Raw genomic sequence first — 26517 nt, 5'->3', positions numbered from 1 at the left:
ACAACATCATTAATTAAGCTATTATAACCAGTCTCTTCTGAAGGAATGCTGATTGACTTGGTCCTTAATTGAGGGTAATGTTTAGAAATACCATACTCTGATTCTCCTTTAGTAAATCGTTGCTCACTTGGGAGAAATTTCCAACAGGAACTGTGGTCAAAAGCCTTTGTAGGATATTCTAATTGTGTCTTTTCTGCTCAAAGTCAGAGAAAAGTGAACACGGTGATTCCTTTATGTGTCAGGCAAAAAATGCACACATGCGAGAAACGTGCAGTTCTTATACGCTGCACTCCTGGATCCTCTGGGTCAAATGATGAGAACCAAGATGAAGCACCTACACAGTGATTAAAGGTTAATGTATGCGACCTTTCTTTGCTTGTTTTTATTAGAAACAACAGGATAAAGAACAATTCTTTCTTATTTGCACTCAGAGTGCGATATTCATGATCTACAGTCAGTCAAATCGACCTTCTCTACTTCTGTGTGCAGTTTTTTTTTTTTAAAAAACCACGCTTCATGGCTCCAGCGCCATATCGATCAACTTAGCAAAGTCACAGAAAATGGGGGGAAAAATAGGCATGCCTTCATTGACCCACCGCCCACAATACGGAAACAAAACGAGACAAATTCTTCCCGCCTCATTTCAGTCTCCAGATGGAGCAAGGAATAGTGTTTTAAATTCAGGAAGATGTCTGCCAATATATTAGGGAGATGCCTTTGGGTTTCATACAGCTGTAGTGCAACAGCCTGTGCTATCGGGTTTTATTAGAGGCTTGATCAGCATCAGAGAGCAGAAAATGCTGAACTCTGATATACGCACGAGCTGTGCAACACAGAGGACGACGGGAATAGCAGCAAACACACAATCAGCCTGTCGGAGAAGGAACAGGGGAAAGAGAGAGAGAGACAGAGGGACAGCCATAAGTGAAGATCTTTACAGACAGGCATGCTCAGATATGTAAGGTGCCCTGCGGTGAACTGGACTTGGCTGGCTGCGTGTTTGTCTGCTTTCTGGTGGCTCAGAGATAACTCTGTCATCCATCAAGCTGTGAGCGAGCGTTCCGCCTCGGTGTGGGTCGACCTGTCTGCAAGATCGCAAATGGGTGGGCGCAGAGGAGATGGGAGTCCAGAGAGCTGCATGAAGGAAAAGACGTAACTCACTGGAGCTAGTGGGAGATAGCGGGTAATAGTTTTATTACTAAACTTCAATAAGAAACAGCGCTTCAAAATGATAATTCAGGATTTTTTAAGGGAAGCTCTGTTCAAAGGTTACAAACAAGTTGCTTGTTACAGAAATTCATATTATTTAGTTGAGAATCTTGAAGCTTATGGCCAATCAAGGAGGTTTTACACTAAAGTAGATTTCCACCATCTTAAAGCAACTCCAATCTCAAAAAGTACTGCAGTGTTCATAAACACTATGAACATTTAAACCATCATGACATTTCCATCACATTGGGTATTTGCACCAAAGCGGATGATTATTTATACAGGAAATGAAGGTTGGAGGCAATGTGCAGCTAATAATTCTCCGGTCTGAAACATTTACTGAGAACAGAGGAAGTAAGGTGTTTGTAGTTATAGTATCTGCCCGTTGTAAAGTGAAGAGGTGTAAATAGCTAAAACTTTTATTATTATTATTATTATTTTTGCACCATCTTGTTTTTCTTTTCTCTGACCAGAACAGCTTTCCTCATTCCATGCTCAGTAGGTGTTTCACACAGGAAGGTTCACCACCTCCTACCTTTATTTCCAATGTAAATAAGAATTGACTTCTATATAAATAAGGCAGACGGTTGACGGTTCATAAAATGCATTCACGTAAATCTCTGCTAGTGCAACCTTTGTTCTTGGCCTCTATCAGACTAGCTGTTAGCTTCAGCACACCTGAACTAATCTGGATGAAAAACATTAGGAGATGTACTGTATGTGCTGAAAGTAGGACATCACCTTCTTGCAACCTTTCCACAAAAATCCCGAACTATCCTTTCAAAGCTTTATTCACACGGCAATTACGTTGTCCTGCAGTGCCTATTTTTGGACAACGGCCCCTCTGTGATTATGTGGCATGCAGATCAATGCCCATGAGAAAACACCACTTGCACACTCCCGAAAAGACTCAACTCAGCGTGCTGCACAAACCGAACTTCTGTGTTCTTCCTTGCCTCTCTACATACGCACAAAGTAATCTAATTGACTCCTGTCGCTCAGGGAAGCTTAGCTGACCTGCACTGGTGTTGATAGTTCTTGGTTTTAATAAGGCTAGTGGTTCATGTTTTATTCATAGATACACGCAATAACTCTGCTTGTCTGAGCCTCGTAATCATCGATGATGAACAAGACAACCTTTAATTAACCGTGCAGGGCAGTTGACACATCTCACACTGCCTTACACCTCCTTGGTAAGACAAATCACGAAAAGATCATTTGAATTAGTGTGAGTATAGCCACGATTTAACAATGTGGGTAAAGCAGAAGCAGCCAGTTGGATTATATATCCTATCAGTAACTCCGGATTCTAATAATTTCCACCTTTCTCCACTCCCATTCGTGTTTTAGATTCTGAACTATAATCAAATACAGTCCACACCAAAGAAAAACAAAGAGTGAAAATAGCCATTCTACTTAGCATCCAACCCTAAAGCCATGAATCAACTACCCACTTCAGCATCATTAGCCACCAGCAGAGTAAGGCTAGTTTTTCTCACATAGATTACACGTTGCATTTATTCACCAAAGGAGGATCAAAAAACAATTTTTTTCTGTCATTGTGTATGCTTTCCTCCAGGCTTCACTGTCCTGGAGGCTGAGCCGTATCCCTCATACCACTGATTAAGTGTCTTAGTTTATTATGCACATCCCAATAAAAGGACAGTTACTGAACACCTTAGAGCACTGAATAAGTTCTTCCTGCCTATCTAATTGCAATGTATTGCTCCGTATTCCTTTTCTGTCCATTTTATTCCAAAAGACGCTAAACCTGACTAAACAAAACTAAAATTAGATATTCCCAGTGGTTGGAAGAAACTGAAAGGTCACCCAACCTTCTTTTTGTTAGCAAGCCATACATCAGGCTACAACAGATCCAACACTGGGGTTTAACCTTTTCGGTTATGAAGTCATTGTGCCAGAGGTCTTTGAATCAATAATAGAGCTACATTTATGCTGCTAATGATGTATCATTTGGCAGCCAATGGCTGCGTGTGTGTGAGGAGATGCTTTTAGAGATACCCAAGGCAATATAACTCAAAGTACTGAGAATCTGGACTGGTAGAAGGATAAGGGTGAGTTTAAGCAATTGTCCACGTTGTTCTGCAAACTCAGTCAAACTCCCTTTAAGATAGTACGCTACGTATCAAACCAAACACTATGTCCAGCTTTTGGCTTTGTTTTGCTGTTTTTCTGTAAACTGTTCTTTAATCGGAATGATATGAACCCTCCCAAAAGCAAATTTAGTACACAGGTGCACTAGTTACATAACATAAGGCACAAAGCAGCTGTTCAGGCAATTGTTCCTCTGGGGATGTATTTTTCTTGTCGATTTCCCCATCATTCCAGCGGGAAGAAGCAAGAGCACCATGTCATTTCAGAAACAGCGTTTGTTTAGCCTGGTGAGTTCAGACTGCACACAGTGCCGCCTTACTGACAAAGAGGGCAACTGTTTAACAAGAAGAAAGCTCGACAGATTCATGCCAGTCAAAGAATGAAGACTGTCCCATGACTGGTCATCATGACCCTTTGCTTCAGTTTTGCCAATAGTTTCCATGAAGGCCAGATGGATTATCAAAGTCAGCAGACTGCAACAAGTACGGCTGCAAAACATTTAAGTGGGATTTGACTCAAGTCACTTAGCTCCCATGCTTGTCCCTCTCATGATTTCATCGACTCAAATAAACATGAATGAGAATTAGTTGTTTATTTCTCAGGAGACTTTCTTTTCTGAAAAAAAAAGTACTTTTGTCAAGTACTACAGTGGAAATTCATACTTTATTACCCAGCGTTGTATTTATTGTTAGCGTTCATTTATTAGCGTCAAGTGAAAGAGCTGGATAATATCTTTAAATGCTGCAGTGCAGCGAAAGCAGCAGCTCTCTTGTTTGTGCGGTATGAGTCAGATAATAACTTTATTCATGCATTCATTCAGGGTCTTGTGCATGGCTCTCCAAGCCAAAACGAGAATCTGCTGTCGTAAAATCTAATTTCACAGTCATCTGTTTCAGTTATCTACGCCCCGTTAAGCTGTTTGCCAAGCGCAGGTGGCTGGATTTAGCGGCGGAGGAGCTTGCATCATTTGAATATGAGGCTGGAACTCAGAGAAGAGGAGCCCATGAAATTAACGAGTGGAGAATGTAATTATCCCAGCATCACTGTTCATGTAATACAAGCGAAGCCGTGCGTTCCATGCTGTGACACATCCACTCTAAAGCAGTGCTGAATCCACTGCACTTCAGATATTGAGCAGCTGAAGTAGTATCAATAGGTGGTGCTAGAATAGAGCGTGTAGCTGAAGCCTCGGTAAACAGAGGCCTGGGCAGGCAGATTGAGGAGCAGAGAACGTATCTGGGTAAAAGACAGACACACTTGCAGAATGATTTCCCATAGTTCAATGTTATCATTAACATGTCTCTGTGTCTCCTCCAACTTATTATGCCTTCTTCTCCAATAATACCTGAATTCAATTGGCAGCAAAGCTACTTGGGACGCTGCAGCTGCGCAGCTGGCAGCAAAACGTGCTTCTCCACTGGCCGGATTTATTGAATGTTCCCAATCTGAAATCATGAAGATTTATTAGCCACGTCGGCGGGTGTGCACTTTCACGTCACCTTTCAATTATTTTATTGTACACAAGTCGACACGCATATTTACTGCAAGGTAAAAGCAAATCAAAACAAACAAAAAAAAAAAAAATCATATTAAAGGATTGAAGACCTAAAGCGCTATTTGTCAATTTTAAAAGAAAGCCTTCCCTGGGGCATAGTGTGACTAAAAGATGGTGCAGGAGCTCATTATTGAGTAGCCGAGAGTCTGAGCAAGCAATTCAATTAAGCATCCTTTTAGCAGTAAATTTTAGTCCTCTGTTCTAGTTCCTAATTTGATTTTCATATTTCGTGCAGTGTAGCAAAAATTGTTGACCCTTCTAAGACCCACCAAATTGTCTGTTTTATCTTAGGCAGGCTGAGTATTTAGGTTCTTTCTCCTGCAAAATGAACCTCTGTGTCAATTGTTCTTGCAGCCTCTTAATAGGTTCTCCTCCAGGATTGTCTTGTATTTGGCTCCATCTATCTTACCATCAACTGTGAACAGCTTATCTGTCCCTGCTTAAGTTAAGAATCCCCACAGCATGACTCTTCCAACACTATGTTTCACCATGAGGATATTATATTCAAGGGGATGCGCGGTTATAGTGTTATTTTGCAAGTGGGGGGAAGAAAAAAAGCTACATTTTGGTTTCATCTGACCACAGCAACCTGTTCCACATGTTCGCTTTGACTGCCATATGAGTTGTGAAAAACTGGTCTTATTGCTCTATTTAGACATCGGGTTTCTTATACTTGTCTGTTATTTTTGTCCCACTTGCTTTGCATGCTGGCTTAGGCGGACGATTATGTCTAGGAAGGTTTTTGGTTGTTCAACGCTTGTGATATAAAGCTAACACTCATAAAATCAAATCAAAATATATTAAAGTCTGCAGTTTTAACAGAAAAAATGTTAAATGTTCAAAGAACATTAATACTTGTTATTTTCATTTCCTTTTCTCTTTTCTTTTAATTGCTTTGAGAGATACCCGTCTTTCCTTTTATTGGATGTCTGTCTGTCCTCTTTTTCCTCTAAATTTTCTCACTTTCTGATTTTTGTCTTCATTTGAACCTTTGTGGCAGCCACCTGTCATGCAGTCATGGATGGGCATAACCTGAGGTTACCGACACACATGAAAAGTTTCCTTTTGAACTCAAAGGACATTTTATCCATTTCATTGGAACAAGTTACAGAGTTTTCAACCAGAATAAAAATAAATAAATCCATTGCATTTTTTTATTTCCTGTATTTCTAATCAAGGCAAATATCCAGGTGGATGTTTTGGGCCTTTGTTTGGACTCAGTTTAAATTCTTTTGACCCAGCCTCCAAATTCAGTGCTAAATTCAGTCTGTACATACACCTGAAATTAGTCCAGAACCAGCAACAGATGAAGAAATGAACGATGAATGATCGGTCTCTACTCTTGTTACCTTTTATCTCATTCGCCACAGTTGAGCTCATTCACTTCTCATCAAGTTCTCTGCAGCAGCAACACGTCCTCCTGTTCACAACACTCTCCCATCCCATATAAAAGAAGTTGTCTTCAAGTCAGTCATCAAATTATAATCCCACATCCAAACAGGGGTTCTCCTCTCTCATTGAGATTGTCTTGATGACCTGAACCATCTGAAACAAAGGATGGTTCACAAAGTCCCACAGGCTGTCCCACTTACACTTCTCTATTGTTGCCCCAACTTGCTGACTCCATATCTCACGGTGTCCAGAACTCCCCGTTCCTGTCCATTTGAAGAACATTGAACTGACCCTGCTGCTGATGAGGTGTCCTGTTGAAGAGGCTGCTCAGTAGAGACTCCATCTTGCTGCAGGACACTGCTGGATGTCCCTCCTTCCCGGTGCTTTTTCACTGCTTTCGTCTGTGTTAACTGGGTGACATATTCACAACATTGGCACAAACCTTTTTCCCCCACATCCAACATGGCGACGACAAAAAGCACCATCTCTTTCCCAAAAAGCACGTTATTTGGGATAAAACCAGTACTGGCATGGACACTGCTACAGTATGCCATCATCACATATGGCAGCCACAAATCCAAGTTTAGCTGGTTATCCTCTACAAACAAAGACAACATTTGGGCAATTTAACAAATGCAGTTAAATCGTCCCATCAAACCATCTGACTGTGGATGGGATGGGGATTTTCTTGTTTTATGGAAGTTTAAGAGCTGGGATGTATTCCTTAATAAAACTGACTTAAACAACCTCTCTTGATCTAAATGAGTGCTATAGTACCAGACCTACAAACCTATTCCTCTACCGGAACCTTTGGTAGTTTATGTGCCTCTTGATTGGGTAAAAGACATGCCTCAATCCGTTTGGAAAAATAACAATATTGAGCCCAAAACATCAAATGCTATGCTCTCATATTGTCTGTCGACCACAGATGTTTGGAGGGGCCACCAGTAGAGGACAAACTTTGATTTAGGAATCAAAGTTTGAATCAGAGAGCCACTGTATTTTCCAAATTTTGCAGAAGGTCAATCTCAACTGCTAATTGGATTCCAGAAGAATCCAGAGTTTTAGGTTTTGCAGCACAGAGACTAATCTGAAAGTCACCTGTTGAAAAATGACTGAGAAACTGATCTCTGCTCAACATGTCCTAAACCTGCTCACTCATAGAAGGGGATGCTGTAGCCAACCGTATTTCATGCTTCGCTATGAAAGGGTTTCAAATATATTGCCATTGCTTTCTTTAACTGGGAATAATTATTTCTGGCTTCAGAAGAGATTCCATTATAGACATCTTGTGCATGACAAATGGGACAAAAATCTCTTGACAGACTCGTCCCATCCATTAATCCTGACTGCCAATTCAAACTGCTCCATCCAATCAGACTAGCCTTTGCATTTGGCTGCATTTAACTTCAACATAAGCTATATTGTCATGTTTTATGCAGCTAATGAACAGTATCACCTGAAAAATGTCTTGTGTCAATAGACTATACAGATATACTGTAGGTCTTGACACAATGGGGTGAAAGTTCAATCCAATACAACTTTAATCTTGAGGCAGAGAACACTGCGGTAATTTAAATGCATAAATAATGAATGAATTTCATAGCAGTGTGATGTCACTATTACTTTTACGTAGAAGCCATATAAAGGGTGTCACGTGTTTGCAACCACACTGACAATCTCTCTTTAATTTTCATAACTAATAACACAAAAGAAATAAAACTTTTTGTTGGTAAGCTTTAGAGGGGCTGATAGCTTAAACCAAGCTAGCAGCTCAATTATCAAGTTCAAACATTTTTTTGTCAATTTATAATTGCATAGATAGATAGGGCAAGTTCACTCTGCGATTTTTCTTTTTTTCTTCGTACAAGTCAAGAGCTGGCTGCTAACAGATAAAGAGACCCCACATTATTAGAGAAAATGGTAGGAAGCACAAAGCTGGAAAAAAAGCTTTGACAGTCATTGTGAACAAAAGATTTTTTAGATGATAAACGATTCGGAAATCATTTCAGGGCTCAAAGAAATGTCTAGCAAGAGGATTAGTGGCACATCAGCTGCATTGAAGTCTCCCCGACCTCCATGTGGCTTGAAGGAACAGCCCAATATAGTTTGGGGTAATTAATGGATTGGCAGCGTATTTCCCTCTCCTCCAAGGACAGGCCGTGTGCTTTATTGGAGGCTGCTAATTCTGACTTATTACAATAGCTCTCCACTATTAAACCATGAACGATTTCCTTTTACTGTTCAGCTTTTTTTTTGTTTTCATTTTGGCTCCCACTCTTTATGACTCACAGGGTCTGCCGGAACAGAGTTTAATCATCCCTATTAACGAGTTCAGTGATTGATCTGTGGTGTCGAGGGAGAGCTATTATGTAAACTCAGGTGGCTGTTTTTTTCCTACCCCCACCTCTAAAATAAGGTTATTTTCATCTTTGTCAAAATCTGATGGCACAGTTTCAAGTTGAATACAACCTTGTTTGTGGTCAAAAGCAGGGAGCTAATTGAGTTCATTTATGGGATTTGTAATCATTCAAGGGGAAATTGCAAACAATAAATACATTTTAAAAACCCAGCCAAACAAACAAAAAAAGAATGACTAGATTGTGATTTTTCTTTTCTTAGATTCACTTGTGAAATTTATGATTCTGAATGTGGAGTGTTTTCTGTTGCAGTCTTTTGTTCTCATCGTAGGATTGAAAGAGTTTGGTAGGGTCTACATATAGTCTCTAAGGATATGCGAGGGCTTTAAGAAGGAGGTTTCACAGGATTTTTTTGCAAAGGGAAATTTATGCTCCAGCATCAGCAAGACAGCATTGGCAGCACATCCGATCTCAGGTTGCTTAATCTGGTGAAGAATTAATTACTACATTCCAGGGAAATTAAATATAAAAATAGCATTTGGCTAATGGCACGAAAGAATTTTCCCCCAAATTGGCTCAAGTTCAAGCATTTTAAAGATTTTTGCTTGTTGTTTGTTTTCCAAGTTTCATGATATGTTTTTATATTTAGATCTTCACAATTGTCTCAATCTGAGGGTATTCTGATGCCAAAATAAATTATTAAAACAGATTTGAAAGAGCCCAAGTATTTTGATTTTGAGTTGGAGTTAATCAGAGATACCAGATGCAAAACACAAATCTTCAATGGCTGACACATTACGTTATTGCTTTATTTTTTTTGTTAGCTATAATGATGCACTTGTTGAAGAATAATTCCAGTGATAAGCCCTCCATAGGTTGCAGTTATAAGGGGAAAAATCAGTGATATTTGGAATTTGTTGTGGCTAGTGACGAGGTTCTTATTAATACAAAATAATAGTATATTTCTGCATATTTTACATTCAAACAAAAGAACATGCTCCTGTTCATGTAATAAAAACCTTTAAGGTGGGCAAATGAAGCAGTTCTTCCAGAAAGTTTGATATTTTGTGAGAGCAGTAGCTACTGTATATCGGACATTAGGCCTGGCTTGACGCTATAAACCTCAGTGTTTCCATATGAATATAGCCTATGTTTTATTTAATTTTTAGACATTGACCTCAGAGTGCAAATCAAATGCATTGTACTTCTGCTCTTTCAGTTGACTCCTGAAGACTGAATATTGATTTTGCTTTAGAGCTTTTCAATTTGCACCATGATATGTGTTGTTTAGAGACCCTCTGGTTGCAAATCTTTAATCATCATGCGCCTCTGTAGCTTTTTCCTATTGTCTGTGCTGTATCGATTTGCATGACCACTGCTTGTGTTAATCTAATTTGTAATGCAATGTTTGCTCATTTTCCCTTCCCTGCTTTCTCTTATTGGTCCATTTATTAGTTTACATTTTATGTGTTTCTATTTTTAGCTCCTGGTCACGATATTAAAGAACTGTTTGAGCACTTGTGCTGCCTGGCAGCTATTCTTCTTGCTACGGCACATATTTCTGATAGCACTTGTACTTCTCTCTTGGCCCGTTTCCCTCAGTCTGTTTACAGCTTGTTAGAAGCCAAACATGGCCTGCCCCCTGACCCAGTGGGGCGTATAAGATTTTCTCTCTTGCCTGGAAGGAGAACCATTGTTAAAACCTTTCAAGTGAAGCTCAGTGGCAGAAATACTCAATTAATTGCTTTTCTCATATGTGTCAGCTTGGATCTGCTTTCACTATAAGTATACATGGAAGTAGAAGTTTGGTTGAAAAAAAAAAAAAAGATGATATTTGAGATTTATGCACGTGGAAAAATGTTAAAATTTTATTTGTCTTATGCTGTTTTTGTTTGATCTTATTTGTTCATAATAAGTATAACTATATGGGGTGAGAATCTTCCCCACCCATTTTTTATTGCTTATGTAGTTTACGTGTTCGTATGCTCATGCCAGCTGCCCTTATTTGCGGAGTTTTTCTCTGCAGGAGCTTTGCATTGACTGATAAAATTATGAATGTTCTTTAGAAAAATAAACTGAACGTGAAAAAGAGGAGACAAATATGAGAGATGTAGTGCCATGGTGGAATTATCAGGATTTCGGTTTTGTTAGTATCTTTTTTTTTTGTGAAACTGAAAGGGAAATGGGAATTTTGAAGACTTATGATGTGCAGATGGAGCAGTGGAATAGAGAGTGCTGCTTAGTCAGTCACATAGATAACAGGCCTGGACTCAGCCCATCTGTCACCATCTTTCGTCTCTCTGAACCGGCTCTAGAGATCCTGATTCTGTTTCCGTGCCAGTTGCTCCTGCACATGTAAAATATTGTCCTAAGCGGCAACATAACAGTAGAAAAGATTTACCAAAGCAGGACCAGGAGATAAATATTTTGTTTTTTTTCTTTGTTTGCTCAGAAATTAAAATAACCACTCTACAAAAAGAAAATGCATTTTTTGTTGAGATAAACTCTTCTTCAAGTGCCTTGCAAAAGCATTCCTTTCTCTTAATTTTTCACATTTTGTTTTCTTACACTTTGATGTGCTTTTAATGAGAGTTTACATTCTGACCAATACAACTAATACACAGTTGCTAAGTGGAAAGAAATTGATACAAGCTCTTTACTTTTTTCAAAAAATAAAAATTGGGAAAGTCTGGCATTAATTTGTACTTAGCATTTTATACACCTATATTTCTCTGCAATTAACACATTTAGCTGCAAAAATCTTTCCCTTGACTTTGATTCTAGTGGAAAAAAAAAACTTTCCCACAGCATGATTTTGCCACCACAAATTGATTCTCATGGATGTCAGAAAAAAGGGCTAATTACAAATATGTGTATACTGTACTTTTGCAGTGCTCCTCTCCCTATGACTTATTTTTCGTGAAACAATCTGTGCTTATTATATAAAGAAATTGCAATGCAATATCATTCAGAGCACATAAAATACAAAATATTTACAATCACAAAGTTACCAAAAACTAGATTCTAACTAATACAGTAATACAGTCAAAGACAATCTCAAAAAAATGTAACACATCTATGCAGTCAATCAGATTTCAAAACAGATAGAAACAATAACACGTGAAATTTTAAAACTCTTTATCGTTCTATATTAGTAATTGACAGGATTAGTAATAATGGAATGTCTGTCTCATTCCACTGCTTCATATGGCTATTGATGTTTGTTTATTAGCAATAATAATGTAAAACTCGGTTACAGTTACAATAGAACAAAAAACCATTGTGTAAAGTGTATGCTAACTATGTATCTTCAAATACTCAGAGGGTCCTAATAAAATTGTATTTATTTATTTCTCTTGTGTGTGTGTGTGTGTGGTTTTTTTGTAGAATCTGCTCTTTAACACTTTATAATCTTGGATAATTTACTGAAACACATTCAGATTTTACAGCATTTTCTGCCGTCACTCATCTTCTCACCTGTCCAGAAAACCAATGTTTTCCAGAAAACCTTCTCCTCTTAAAAATGTATTCCATAAATTTCTGTTGCCATAAAAATGTTTGTAAAAGACCCTTAACAATCAATCACATAGCTAATTAAATTTTGTAAACATATTTTTTTATGATAAAATGCTATAGCTAAAAAATGTAAAGAATTCCTCAGGAAGACAATTTTGGCACTTTACTAATCTAATGAATACACATTCAGTTTTATTTTATTTACAATGAAAATTCTAGAGATTAACTTGCATGGAGGAAACACAGCATTTTATGTTGAAACCCAATCCCCATAGTGCTAATGGTTTACTATGAGGCCGACTGTAATAGTGGTAGTGCACAGCATCAGGCCCATCAATGCACATTCATCCACTGATTAGTTAATAGTGGCTGCAATTTTCAGTGTACTTTGCTGGCCATATACTCTTCCTGGGCTGAAAATTGTTGCCCATCAGCATGACACAGATAATGGTATCTAACATGGGATATGAGAGGAAATGGGCGACAGAGACACTCACCTCTGTGAATGTATGCAAGGTTCGGTGTGTGTCGGGGCATGTGTGTGTCCGTTAAATGAGGAAAGGTGGCTGTGGCTGCACGCATTCCCTGTGTATGGTACAAAACAAGAATTTCAGCCTCAGACCTAACCCGTTAAAATTTTCTTTTCCACTTACTGAATTATAAATTACCGAGTCCAAGTGTTTCCTGCTTGTTCTGATGTGATCTGTAAGAATATGACATGACAAGATTGTTTTAAAGTCCTAACATCCATCACTTTGATGACACAGTGCTTGCATCTCAAAGCATTTGTCAAGTGTTTGATAGTGTAGAGACTTTAAAAAAAATGCCCTGAAGGCATTTAGATCATAAGGGATAGCTGATCGAAATGCCTTGCAAAATAATGTCTTCCACATTTTCTTACTCAACAACCACAACCTTACCCTATTTTATTGGGATTTTTTATGATAGACCAAAAAAACAAATCAGTGCACACTTGTGAAAATAAAATTAAATATGATTTGTAGCACATTTAGCAAACTAAAATTTGAAAGGCATAGAATGGATTTGTCTTTGTTGAAATAAATTTAACCTCTTTGTCTTTTGAAAACAGCTGTGAGCTCAGTCAGATTGGATGGACTTGTCTGTGAACATTGGTTTTCAAGTTTTGCCTCCAATTCTCAATCAGATTTGACTCAGTCTGGACTTTGACTGGGCCAGTATGAAACACAAATATGCTTAAATCTAAGCCATCTAAAAGTTCTGTTAGAAAATACATAACTTTTTACAGATTAATACAAAATGCAGTTTTCAAAATGATGACTATCTCTCAAGCATGAAAGCCAACGTGGCTGCATGTGAAAATTAATTGCTCCTTTGTACTAATCTGTGATCAAGAGAGATACTTTGTGGCAGCAGCTGCCACAAACGCTGCCACCTGGTGTTTGTGATAACTGACAGTGATTGCTTTTACATCACTGTAAATACGGTGCTCTCTGGTGTTATTTATGCTCAGCATTGGTTTCGGCTTTGAAACTCTTCCAAGAATGCTGCACCAGTCTCTGATCCTGTTCACTCCTGTGAAAAAGTAGAAGATGGACTTGAGGATTATGGACTGATGCTCTGGCTCTTTTTAGTCTGTGAAGGAAGTGGAAGCACTGCTGAGCTTTTCCGACTGGTGATGAGGTGCGTTTGTCCCTGCTACAGGCTCCTTGTGTCTTTGCTGTCAATGAGTGACATGGTGGGTTTTCTTTCTGCAGTACTGCCTCTTTGCTAGTCTGATACCTCAGGACAGGTTGGCTCTTGCAGATCTCAGACCAGACTCATCGCCTGCTCTGAGAGTAACCTGTAGATCTTCCCCCATCAGCCAGGGTTTCTGGTTGACCTGTGCTGTGATGGTATTTGTGTCTGTGACATCATCAGTGTATTTATTAATGTTGGCAGTAGCAGTGTCTGAGGATTGTTAATGTTAATCTGGTAATTGGAGGTGGCTGTCAACTTAAACATGACCCAGTCAGTGATTTTGAAATCTTATTTGACATCTCTTTATATACGTCATGCTCTCAGACTGGTTCTCTTTAGCTGATTTCTATATTTTAAGAGCCTGACAGTCATCAAACGTGAGAGTTATTAGAAAAACTGAACTCAACAATTTGGTAAAACCTTAATTCGTGATTTACTCAAGAAGAGTAAGTAGCGCTGAATTAGATCTGATAGATTTTTTTCTCTTTATAAATACATTCAATCCCTGGAAAACTCTGTTTTTATTAACTGAAGGTTACCTGATATTATAATTACATCAGTTAAGTGAGACAAGAATAGAAAAAAATGTTTAAGGGACAGAAATGTTTTCCTCAGCTATATATTATGTTCTCTGCTATACATTTAGGACTATTGTACTGCTTAAACATGTATTATTTTCCTTTAAGTTCCCTTTTACTCACTATTTATATAGTAATAAACAAGTAAAAAATAAGTCATGGTTTTCTGCCGTTTCTGGTAAATTTACCTTTGGACAGAAGTGTGTGTAGACAAACTAGAGGAACACAGGAGGATATTATTAGAACTTTAATGACTTTGTCTTTGTGCAAATACTGCGCCCTTTAATGAAAACATTTGGAAAGGATAAGATAAGCGGGCCCGGCTGCCTGCACATGAAACGCATTTGATTTCTGCTGTAATCGTCTCTCTGAACTGCAGCTGAAAAATCCCTGCTCTTCTCAAGCCGTCTTAATGTGGTGTTACTGGCAGGGCATGACCAATAGGGTGCTGAGGAACTTATCCCCTATTTGACATCACATTTAACCAGCAGCCACTGGGGAATTAGCCTTACAAATGATGTGGGAAAATAGTAAAGCACTAGACAAAATGAGGCTTACATTAGAGGACGGTCCACCGTTAACCACCGTAGAGTCAATGAACCTCAGAAAAGATTGCAAGATATGTTATTGTGTAAATACAACCAGCACTTCTCAGGTTGTGGCAACCTGTTTTGAGTAAATGCTGACAGAAACTGATACCTGATAAAGTGTTGAAGCTTGCAAATGGACATGTCTGTGCAACGTTTCCATCCTCTCTGATGAAATTTGATGGCTTTTTTTTCTTCAGGGACAATAAAAATCATCTCGTTTCTGTTAATGACTTGGAAACCGCAGCGTGGGTTTGGTCCCATTCCAGGTAATTCTGCGCAGGCAGCAGCTCTTAAGTCTGGCATCCTCTGCTGCTTTCTATCAAGGTCATTCTTTTTTGCTAAACATCCAAACTTCCAGCTTTGTTTCCTAAACTTTTTGAAGCATTTTTTTTTCTCCCTCAGCATATGCCGGCGAAATGGTTGTAATTATCGTCGGCATCCACATTGAGTGGAACAGCTGCCTGGAGTCAGTGAAGCAGTCGGGTTTGTTCTTGTGAGGCTGCTCTGTTTGTGCTGAACAATAATACAAGTCAAGGGAGATTAGTTTGAAAACCCACATAGATATTCAGCTGATTATTTTTTCTTAGCGTGAGAAACCCAAATTGACTGTCTGCTTGGTTTTGTGAAAATTATGGTGTCGGCTTGGATGATTTTAAATTTCATTTTTTTATGTCTCTAATGTAATCAGTGGCCCCCACAGCACACAGTTTCAGCATTCGGCCCTCTAACGTAGGCGTCTATCAGCATCTCATATCCTGAGTTGGTGAAATTTGTTCTTTGCCACACTAAAGTTCTTTGAATCCATCTGATTGGGAGGATTTCTCTTGTTCAGAAGTCCTCTTCAGTGTGACCCTGCAGATGTAGGTCTGGGGTCTGGCAAGGCCGAAAGTTGAACTTTGTTCTGGAGAAGTCGTTATTTTGTTGATTTTGATGTACGCTCGGACTTCCAGTAGTGCTGCGAGTGCACAGTCTTCCCTCTGTAAATGAGAACTACTTTTCAATCCTCTCATTAGGCCGAACATAGGTGTGAAATTAATTTTTAAAATGAGGGGAAAAATAAAAACATATCTCTTAATCTCAATTTGTCTATCAGAAACTTGAAAGTGTACACTGTCGTGATTTCACCCGCCATGTTACTACCACCATCATGTTTCCCTGTGATTATCATTTTGTTTTGGCGATTTGCTGTGTTGGGTCTGTGTGCCAAACGTGCAAAGAACAAAGATGATGGAAAAGCAGGTTTTAAAAAATAAATGGATGTAGAGTACGAGTCCAAATAAAAGGCTTTGGAGAGTAAAAAATACATCTCCTATAACAGTTTACAATGAGTATGTTATAAATATCTAATAAATTGTTATGTATACGAAGCTGTCTATAACAGTGATGTGAAAGCATTTCTTTATAAATAAGTGTCTGCACGTCACACTATTTTAAGACTGATTGAGTCTTTTGTAGAGCATATTTTTGTTTTTCCTGCTCATGTGAGTTTTAACTCATTCGTAATACGTGTAATAGGTTTTGAAGCTTTCAGAGCTATTCATGTTGAACATTCGCACTTACACTCCTACAGACAGAAAGGCATATAAACAAGGCCATTCTACATATGAAGAATGCACAATAGCATAGAATGGTGCATTGTTTCTTTAAACACTGTGGATTAGAGAGCAAGAAAAACTGCAATCCCTCTTTTGTCTTACTTCAGTCATATGGATTCAGCAAGACCAGTTTATTGTTACTCTGTACTTCAGACACAAAGATTGCCATTAGCTGTTTTCTGTCCACATCTTAACCTGAATGCACGCTCACAGGTTGCACATTTCCTCCTTTGAGAAACTGTTTTAAATGTTAATCCATTTCATTGTGAATGGGTTCCCTGCTGAAATGAAATGTCACTAATGTTAAGGTTGCACAGTATCGGTTTTATGTCTGGAGAAGCTGCGCTTGCACGATTGCTTTCTAGCAAAAATATGCATCCATATCGTCTTAATATAATCCTATTAAGAGAGCGAGATTGTAAAGAAGTCTGAGGCAGAAAACTGAGGCCTTTTCCTATTTATTAAATGTGTCTGCCTGTGCATTGCTGTCAGTGTTTTGAACTCTTTTTGGATCATGCAGGGTTAGCAAAGCCCCTCAGCTGAAATTACCGTGCTGTTTCTCTATTGTGTTTTGGCCGCGGCTGCTATAACAGCGATATTTCTGTCAACCTCCTCTTTTTTTCCCTCCCACCCAGCTGGATTGTTTTTCTTTTTTGCAATGTTTGCGCCACTCTACCAGTGTACATCCCAGAGCTGTTAGTTGTTCCAATAAGCACCTATCATTTTCCATCTAAATAAGCCCTTACTGTCTGGTGCACTTTAAACTGTCTTGTTGGAGTTTATGATTGAAAAATAGGGTTCGGTGGATGTCCGCCCGCTGGGCTCCCGATCTCATCCTCGGAGATCAATTCTCTGTTTGATTGGTGGGGTTATCTTGTATGGTTGATTTGTAGCACCTCTTCTCTGCTAACGGTTCTCCAAGCTGATCTTTGCAGCTGTATTGTGCCTTTTTGCTCAGAGTACTTCCACCTCACACTTCCATTTTCTTTCTTTTTCATTTTGCAATGCCTCTCGAAGTGGTGGGTAAAAAATTATTTTTAACTTGTACAAATCATGGTGAAGCAGGCAAAGCAAAGCTTCTAATGCCTGTGTGAGAAAAGGGAATGTCAACCAGAATTCATCAAAACCTCCAGGGAAGTGATAGATGGAGGATTGTTATTTTCTTTGGAAATTTGCAAGACTATCAATCTACTTGTGTGTGGTAGATTTTAAGCTACAGCCACCAAACAGTTTTTTTTGAGCTGATAAAAATTACAATCTGTGGGACTGCGCATTCAGAATCCAGTAGTTCACTGTAAATTAAGTTTTATGCAAATATGCAATTCTTGTGTTTAGAGCAATGTCTTGCATTTTGTTTATTTTAATGAAAATGAGAGCAATTAACTGCCTGCAGAATCTCCTTGTAAGTGGAGAGTTTCCCTGCTTCGAAATAACTAAGAAAGAGGTGTCCGCCTGACGCGTCTGGCAGGGCAAGAAGAGCATCAATCAAAGAAGCAGCCAAGCGGCCATCAGTAGCTCTGTGGAGGAGCAGAAGGCATCCAGATTTTATGTGGGCGAATCTGTCAACACTTCGCACTCCACAAATCTGGAGCGGGAAGAAGAAAGCCATTGTTAAAAGAAAGTCATTAGACTTCCTGTTAACAGTTTGCTTCAAGCCATGTGTGGAGGTCGCAGCAAACATTTAGATAAATGTGCTCTGGTGAGACCAAAATTGAACTTGGCCTTCAAGCAAAGCACAGTGGGTGGGGCAAAATCAGTACTTCACACTATGCCAATGTTGAAACATGGTGGCGGAAGAGTCATGCAAGAGGGATGTTGTTGTTTTATGTAGCATGGGCGGGGAAGCTGTTCAGAGCTCAGAGGGTAGATGATTGGAGCTTAATATAGGGAGAAAACCTGTTAGAAGCTGGAAAAACATAAAACAACACTGAGAGTTAGAAATGTTATATTTATGTCCAAGTCCAAACCTAAATTCAACTAAGAATGGCTGATAACACCTTCCCGGTACTTAAGCAAATTTTCAAGGAAAAAATGAGCAATAATTTCAGTTTCTGACTGTACAAAGCTGATAAAATAGATTTCTGTGATTGCTGCAAAAAGTTGTTTCTACGAAGTACTGATGAAGATTTTAGTTATAATAGTTTTTATAACCATACATCACTTTCATTCCACTTCACTGCTATTGCTTTGTGTTAGTCTATCCCACAAACCAATGTTTTAATACACTGAGAAGTGTGGTTGTTGTGGCGCTGGACAAGCTCTTTATCAAAGTACCTGTACGTCTTCATTTGCAATTGGGGACCCATAAATCAAGCTGTAAAAAGGACTTCTTGTTATTCTGTGCAGAATTTCTTAAAAAATTTAGCGGCGACTAATAAGAGGTGTCAATGGAAGTGATGACAGTTTCATTAATGTTCACTATTGACCACTTTTACCAAAATTATTTGGTCAGAGGCACATAAAACAGAGGCGATTAATATCCAAAAGGCAGCAATAAACAGCAGACAGTAATACTGATTGTGGAATATTTTTTTACCCCTCCAGGGGGTCTTTTTGTGGGCTCTAGTGTCCCTTATATGATAGTGGGCTGACAGGAATCGGGGAAGGAGAGGGGGGAAGACATGCGGCAAATGTCGTCGGGTCCAGGAGTCGAACCCGCGATGGCCGCGTCGAGGACTCAAGGCCTCCAAATACGGGTCGCGCTAACCACTACACCAACATGGCACGCCCAGATTGTGGAATATTTTAGCAAGAACAAAACAGTCACAGTGCACTAACCTTCACATTTGGTTCTGCAGAGTGAGAATCTATAGGAAACCTCATTGTCCCTGATAAACAGAGAGTTCGAGGTCAGGTTGGGGCTGCCCTCCAATCAACTGCATCCGCCAGCTGGACATCTGGTCAGGAAATATTAACATTGTGTTCTTCAGCCTGGTCAGATAACAAGTAACCTGCCTTTTAGATTAAACCTAATATCGGGTTATATTTTCTTCTCCATCTCAGAATGATATTTAATTTTTTTTTAACCTTTCACGTTAAGGCACAAAAACTCAGAAAATCTGAATAATCTGATGGTACCACTTCTTCAATATTTTCATTTCTTTGACCGTGTGTTTGAGATAAAATGAATTTTCCTCGCTGTGTCACTAAACCCAACGCTGGCGTAGGTCATCTGGCATTTGCCGCCTGTCCTCTACGGTTTCATTTTAGGAAATGAGACATACAAAAGTCTCACCAGGTTGGGTGACAGACGAGATGCGCAGTCGGTGAAAGTTGAGAGGAAATGAAAGAGGTGAGGAAAGGAGAGGGTGCCAAATGAAAAGTCTCTTATCCCTGAAAAATACCTTCTATTTACTCCCAGATGTCGATAACCACCTGAGTCTGCTCATTCTACTTCTGACAGACTCTTGGTATAAAGTTCTGGTTAATTGTATCAGGGCGTAAACAGAAAAATAGAAGAAAGATGTCACCGCCACAGAGGGACCAGCTCATTTCTCCGAGCAAAGCTCGCCTTCATAAACAAAGTCTCTTGTTTACTGCTATCCTTGGGGTAGATTATTAATCAGTGACTAATCTGACATGTTTGAAAGCTCCGCAAACACATTTGAGTTGCATTTTTTCTTATTGGAAATGACAACATCTTGTGCAGCAATGTGAAATCAAGATACATTCTAGCAAAAGTGAAGATAATGTGATCAGGAGCTCTGTATTGACTTGCAATCATATTGATACCACCGAAGTGTTTCAAATGTTGCCCCATTGCAACTGCAATATGCATTTTTTAAAATCAGAATTGTAAGTGAAAGACCAACACAAACTTTTATCAGTACTCAGGTTTTTGTTTTGAACAACTGATTTCATTTTGCTGCTCTTCTGTGAAGATCAGATTTGTGGAGAAAGTTGTCAGTGGATCTCTGCAGCTCCTCCAAAGTGACCACAAGCTCCTTCGCTCCTTCTCTTCACAAAGTTCTCTTTGCCCGGTTAGCTTCAATAGAAAACCATGCTTTGTGTGCCATCTGCAGTTGTGTCTCACTCTTTCAATTTTCAGATTAGAAAAAGTAAATCTTGCTTTTATAAACTCCTGCTGGAGATTTCTCTACAACTAATGCAGTTGTCTTTTTCTATGGTCTTCATAACGCCGTTTACTCACTAATGTTCTCCATGAAACCTTTGAGACCTTCACAGAACAGCTGTATAAAAGGCAGATGCTGCACATATTCAACAAGAATTCGTTGTCCCCCCCTGGGTTTCAAGACCAAGATGGCATTATTCTGTTCTTGCAACGCTTGTTCGGCCGTTCTTGCAGTTTGTCTTAGACCCAAAGTCGGGACAGAACTGTTTTTATGTGTGGTGAAATTCAGAAATGTAAATTCAATGTGAAAAAGTTCAAGGGGTCGGACACTTTTCCAAAGCTGTGGAAACTTCTCTTATTTGTGCAGCTTCCCCCCTGGGGTAGAGAGTTTGCGGGACAATTCAGGATCACATAGATGTGCTTCACAAGTCACTGAACCAAAAAAGCCAGGCCTTTGTCAGCAGGAACCCTTGAGACACACAGATTTTAGAGTAAATTAATAACCTGCATGCAAATTAGTTGGAGTTATGTAACCTCTAATCATCATCAGTGTTGCTCTTTTGTTTGCTCGAGTGTCTGCATGACTAACAATGTTTCACTTCTGATTACTACATTCTTTTGTAATGTTGTTTTTATAGGAAGAGTTGTAGCTGTTTTGCTTTTTTTGTCAAATTAGAGTGTTGGTGTTTTGCCCTGAAATTACAATAGTGTAGCTACAGTCGTAATTGGTTTAAATTAACACAAGCATTTCTCCGCTGTCAAAGCCCCTCTTGGTTGTTGTTAAGCCCTGACCTTCTTCCTCATTGATCTGGTGGTATTAAGTAGATTCCCCACGTAAAATAACCTGCACATAAACAAAGGTTGCACTTTTCTTTTGTTTTTTTGTCCATAGCAGGAACACAGCACACAATCTGACAAAAAAGAATTTTGGAAGACCTTGCAAATACACATATTTTCACTTTGAAATGCTGACTCCAACATGTTTAAGATGCATGGCACTCCCAATGCTGCTCACCACAGCTGTCCTCCAGTGCTTAAGTTGTTGGGGCTGCGGAGTGATTCAGAAGGGCTACAATTTGTTCCATGTTGTCACATATAAGCCCAGGGAAGGAAATGGTTAGATGGCTCCTTTCAGTCTGCTTGGCCAACACTGAATAACTCCAAATATTACATGATATATGCTTTTAGTGCTAGGAAGACGTTTAATGCCAGGTGGGAGAAAAGTAGAAGGGAGGGAACATGCCTTAGAGCAGACAAGTGGGCAGTGGATTAAATTTATGTGCCGGAAAATCTGCTGAATAATCCAAACATACAGTCGATTTAGCCCATTTTGATCTAATTTGGGTTCATAAAGGTTTCTTATAGTGTACTTTTCACTCATTCTAAGCAGTTTGAGTTTTTTTTTTTTTTTTGCGCAATATGATGACATTGGCCAAAATATTAGAGCTTCATGATATTTCCACAAAATGTCAAAGGAAAATATATGACATGATGGAATAGTTTTTATAGAAAATGTAATAGAAAAAGTTTGTTTTTTTTAAAGCTGCTGAAATATAACATATTGATCATTACAGATACAATATTGCCAACCATAACCATTCAAGTGCATAATGTTCAGAAAGTTACACATGTATAACAAGTTGATATTAATTGATCAATTTGTCAGGCTATCTGCTGAGAAAACCAATCAGACATCAACGGCTTTAAAAACATGACAAGTATTTCCAATCAACTGTCTTAAAATATTATTAATCTACTTCAGGCAGCCGGCAAACAGCTAAAGGAATGTCTGGTCGCTCCACTTTCTTTATCATCGTATTAAAATGATTTAAACTGGAAATGTACAGATCAGGCTTTTCCTGGCTGATCTCAGCTTCTGCTTTTCCCATTTAGACTCCAATCTGCCAATTTCAATGTATGTTCTTTACATCATTTAATGCTAAAACTGAATTGTCCAGTATTGACAATCCTGCCCTGTTTCCTGTCCTTTGCTGACAGGAGTGGCACATGGTGTGACTTTCTGCTGCTGCAGCTCATCCGCTTCACCGTTTTATTTGTTGGGCGTTCAGAGATAGCACTTTACATGATCGCACCTGATTGCAACAAGTAGTTATTTGAGGTTTCTGAACCAATCTGCCCATTCTTGCCCAAACATAGAGATCAACACGACTTATTTACTTTCTCTTTTTCTGACTTTTCTCTGTAAAGCCCAGAGATAGCTGTCCACGAGAATCCTTGTAGATCAGCAGTTTCTGAAGCACTCAGACCAGCATGGCTGGCACCAGTACAACAACGCATTGGACATCACTTAAATTCCCATCTCTTCCCGATTCTGACGCTAGGGGTGAAATCGCTGTCATTATCTTAATGCCTAAATGTACAGGGATGCTGCTATTTAATTTGCATATGTCATTGAACTGGTCTACCTAATAAAGTGGCCAGTTAATGCTTACATCTATTTCATCTGCACAATTACACACCCGAAATTATTCTAAGGTCAAGTGGGGGTTTAATGTCTTACCCAAGGACTCTTCTACATGCGGTGGGGCTGAGGATCAAACCACCAATCCTCCAAATGCAAAATAGCCACTTTCCACTGAACCACAGTCGCCGCGTTGGAAAGACACCCGAAAGGGGCTTTTAGTTTTGCAGTCTATGTTTCCATTATTAATCTGCCTTCATAATCCCGCCTCCCCATCCTGCATGCTCATTTAATTTCCTTCTGGCCTAGCAAGGGAAGTGTGTGGGATCATGTCAGGGCATTAGAGATTGAGAATAAATCAACTGCTTTACTTATAGCTTGGGAGACTCTGCTTAATAGAAGAAGTATCATTATGAACATCTGGCTCACCAGAGCACTTAAGGTTCCCATGCGTTATTACTGGGAAGACCTTGCACCAGTAAATAAAATATTAATTTGATAATAACAAATACAACTTTTTTTTTGCAAGCAATTACAAATCGCAAACTCTTGAAGATAGATGAGATTATGTGGAAAACGACAGTCTAATCAGTTCAGACAGTGCGCTGGCTGTTTGTGTATTCAGTTGCATCTTAATTTGTTTACTCATTATGAAGATGAGTTTCACTGTCACAACCTGTTTGGTCTCACACCCATTAAATTTCTCCACATTCTTTGGTTGTCTGGCAGGCAGACAAAGGCGACTGCTCAGTCTTCCCTCGCTGCAACACGAGACCGTCATTGGTAATGACGTCTCCTCATCAGGACGCAATCTGCCAAAGGAATTAAGACGGTTTGGCTATAAAGAGTCTATGTGTTCAAAAGGAGTGACTCTGCAGACATCACACATGTTACTCAAGACAATTAGGGAATCACATTTCTGCAACATTTTCAGTAATCAAAAGATGTGTTGCTTGTAATTATCTGAATGAGCGCAGTTTCATGCTTCTAACTTTATTTTTTTTACAACACATAACAAAAAATAAATAAATAAATAAAAATAATAATAATAATAAAACAGACACCCAACCCAATGCGTTAAATCACAGCAGTTGTGAAAATGTTGACATTTTGGGTGGAGCCGTCATAAAGATAAAAATATATATTTCACTTGCTTTCACATGTCTTATCAGTTTCTGCTGGTTCAGTGGAGAAACCTTAGGAGGCTTTTATGAAAACCTCGTAAAGTTTCTAATCTGAATAGAACAAACTGTGGAGCCACATGTTGTGTGAGGGCATTTAGAAGAAAAGCCCATTTAAAAAACACCAATGTTACAATGACTGCTGACTGGTGTTCATCTACACCCAAGATCACAGGAATGTGATTTTTCATATTCCAACTGGAGTTGACAGAAAAGGGGATCTTTGACTAGGCCTCCTTGCACAACCCCACTGGACTACTTGGGACAAATTACATAATGCCAAGGACAATGTACTATATATTGTGGAGACTTCCCTTATTTAGCACCAGAATCAAATGGGTAAATTGCCAAACCTCTGCAGAACTTGGAGACATGCTGAGAAAGCAATTACACTGATAGAATCAACACCAATGTTCTCAGCACCTATAGAAGACAAACAAGCCCTCAGATGAGTATGATGAGTATCATAGGTCCTCCATCATACTTAATAGGGGCAGGACATATTGATCCTTTATTACGCATCAAACACACCCGATGTGTGTGCTGCCCTAAAGGTGTTCATGAATCTAATCTGACCAAAGCAACCAACTGCAGATGAAATCTCAGTAGCTTTTTACAAACTCAACACTTTCCTTGTGTTTGTTCTTTTTTTTTTTGCTGACATGCCTTCTAAAATAATATCTAGAAAGCCCCTTCAATGAAAGTGACTTCACTATCCCGTTACTCTGTGTAGTTGACTAAAAGTGAGCTTTTTTTAACCAACCTTACCATCATCTGTGGTGGCAAGATTGCTTTTGAACAGATACATTTTCAAGAGTGACGTTATGCTGCTGTAATAAAAACACATTTCATTTATAGGTCTCAATGTCAGTAGGTGAGGCAAATGATTATATTTCTACTGTCAGTAAAAAAAAACTGAGGAGTATCTTAAACATGTTGGAGTTTAATATTCCCTTTTGGAAAGTGAGGAATTATTCCATATGGAGAAGAAGAAGGTTATTCTTGTTTTTGTGATTAAACATGATTAGCAATAAATTTACAAAAATATGAAAGTCAAAACTAACATAAAAATCTTATTGAAGGTTATCCCAGGTTAATGAAATATAATTCCAGGTATGAATTATAGAAAGGGAAAACCACATTTCATTCTATGCTTTTGGGTTATTCTGTGTAGGACATATCACAAAGAGGGAACCCGGAAAGAAGGGCTGAAGACAATATGTGGCAGCAAGGACCTATTTAAAGGATGTGCTCACTGCTCGGTCTGCTGGAATCTTCCAACAGAGTCTCAGAAGGAAGACAAGCATAGAAAATGCTGCTGAAAATAAGAAGGAAAAAGTAAGTTTACTGTGCAGAAACGCAGAGCTTTTAGACGGGCAGATTGTAGAAAACGGGAGGGAATGCAGGGAGAAGAGGGAGCAGGAGTGAAGACAGGAGGGAGTGGATGAGGGAGATGCAGAAAAATGAGGTGAGGGGGGAAATAGATTATAGTAGTAAAAGATATATGGAGGTAAAAATAGACCAGAGAGGAAATGAGAATGCAGAGAAAAGCTAGGTTTGGTTGAAGAGAAGCAGAGAGAAAACAACCCAAGCTTGTTCTCTTTTACCTTAATTGGAAAGAACAGTATTTGGTATTCTTATGCTGCAGATAAAAGCGAGAGCAAGTCGAGATGCAGATCTTTTGCTGCTTTCTTCGTTTATCTGTTACCCCTCAACCTTCAAACAAACACGGTCTCTTGGAAAAGTGATTCACAGCAACCCACAAGCTTAGCGTGTGATTATCCAGCTGGATTTTGCACAAACAGAGAAGAAAACTCATCACAGCACCTTACCTAGCAGTGACAAATAGGTTGAAAATATGTACTTGCCCCATTTAATCAATGCCGACTAGGCAATTAGCAGATTAATGACAAAATCAGGGCATTTGTCTTGGATAGTTGGAAATTTGTTTATCAGTGGGGTGTGAAGTGCATAGAACAAAATCTACAAGCTAGGAGAAAAGAAAGCGAAAAGCTCATTTTAAACACGTGGTAATCGTCATAATTTTTGAGTACTTTTTGCCTCAGATTACTTTGTTATTAGGGAAAAAAATACTTTATACTTATTGACCCACTAAAGTGATTTTTTTATAGATAAAACACAAGATTTTATACCTTGATTTTTACAAAAAACACAATTCAACCTGTTATCTGCTCTCCAGTTAGTCACAAAAT

At 38.9% G+C, this 26517-nt stretch overlaps 1 protein-coding gene across 1 annotated transcript in view; it reads left to right on the top strand.

Annotated features, from left to right (window-relative positions):
- The window catches only part of calcr (calcitonin receptor), a 70053-nt gene that overhangs the window by 890 nt on the left and 42646 nt on the right, over positions 1–26517 (top strand). The gene's annotated exons all lie outside the window — the stretch shown is intronic.

Source organism: Xiphophorus hellerii, chromosome 13 (genome assembly GCF_003331165.1).
Source record: "Xiphophorus hellerii strain 12219 chromosome 13, Xiphophorus_hellerii-4.1, whole genome shotgun sequence".
NCBI classification, from domain to species: domain Eukaryota; kingdom Metazoa; phylum Chordata; class Actinopteri; order Cyprinodontiformes; family Poeciliidae; genus Xiphophorus; species Xiphophorus hellerii.
The sequence above is the reverse complement of the archived record's forward strand: the minus strand, read 5'-3'. Positions and strand labels throughout refer to the sequence as shown.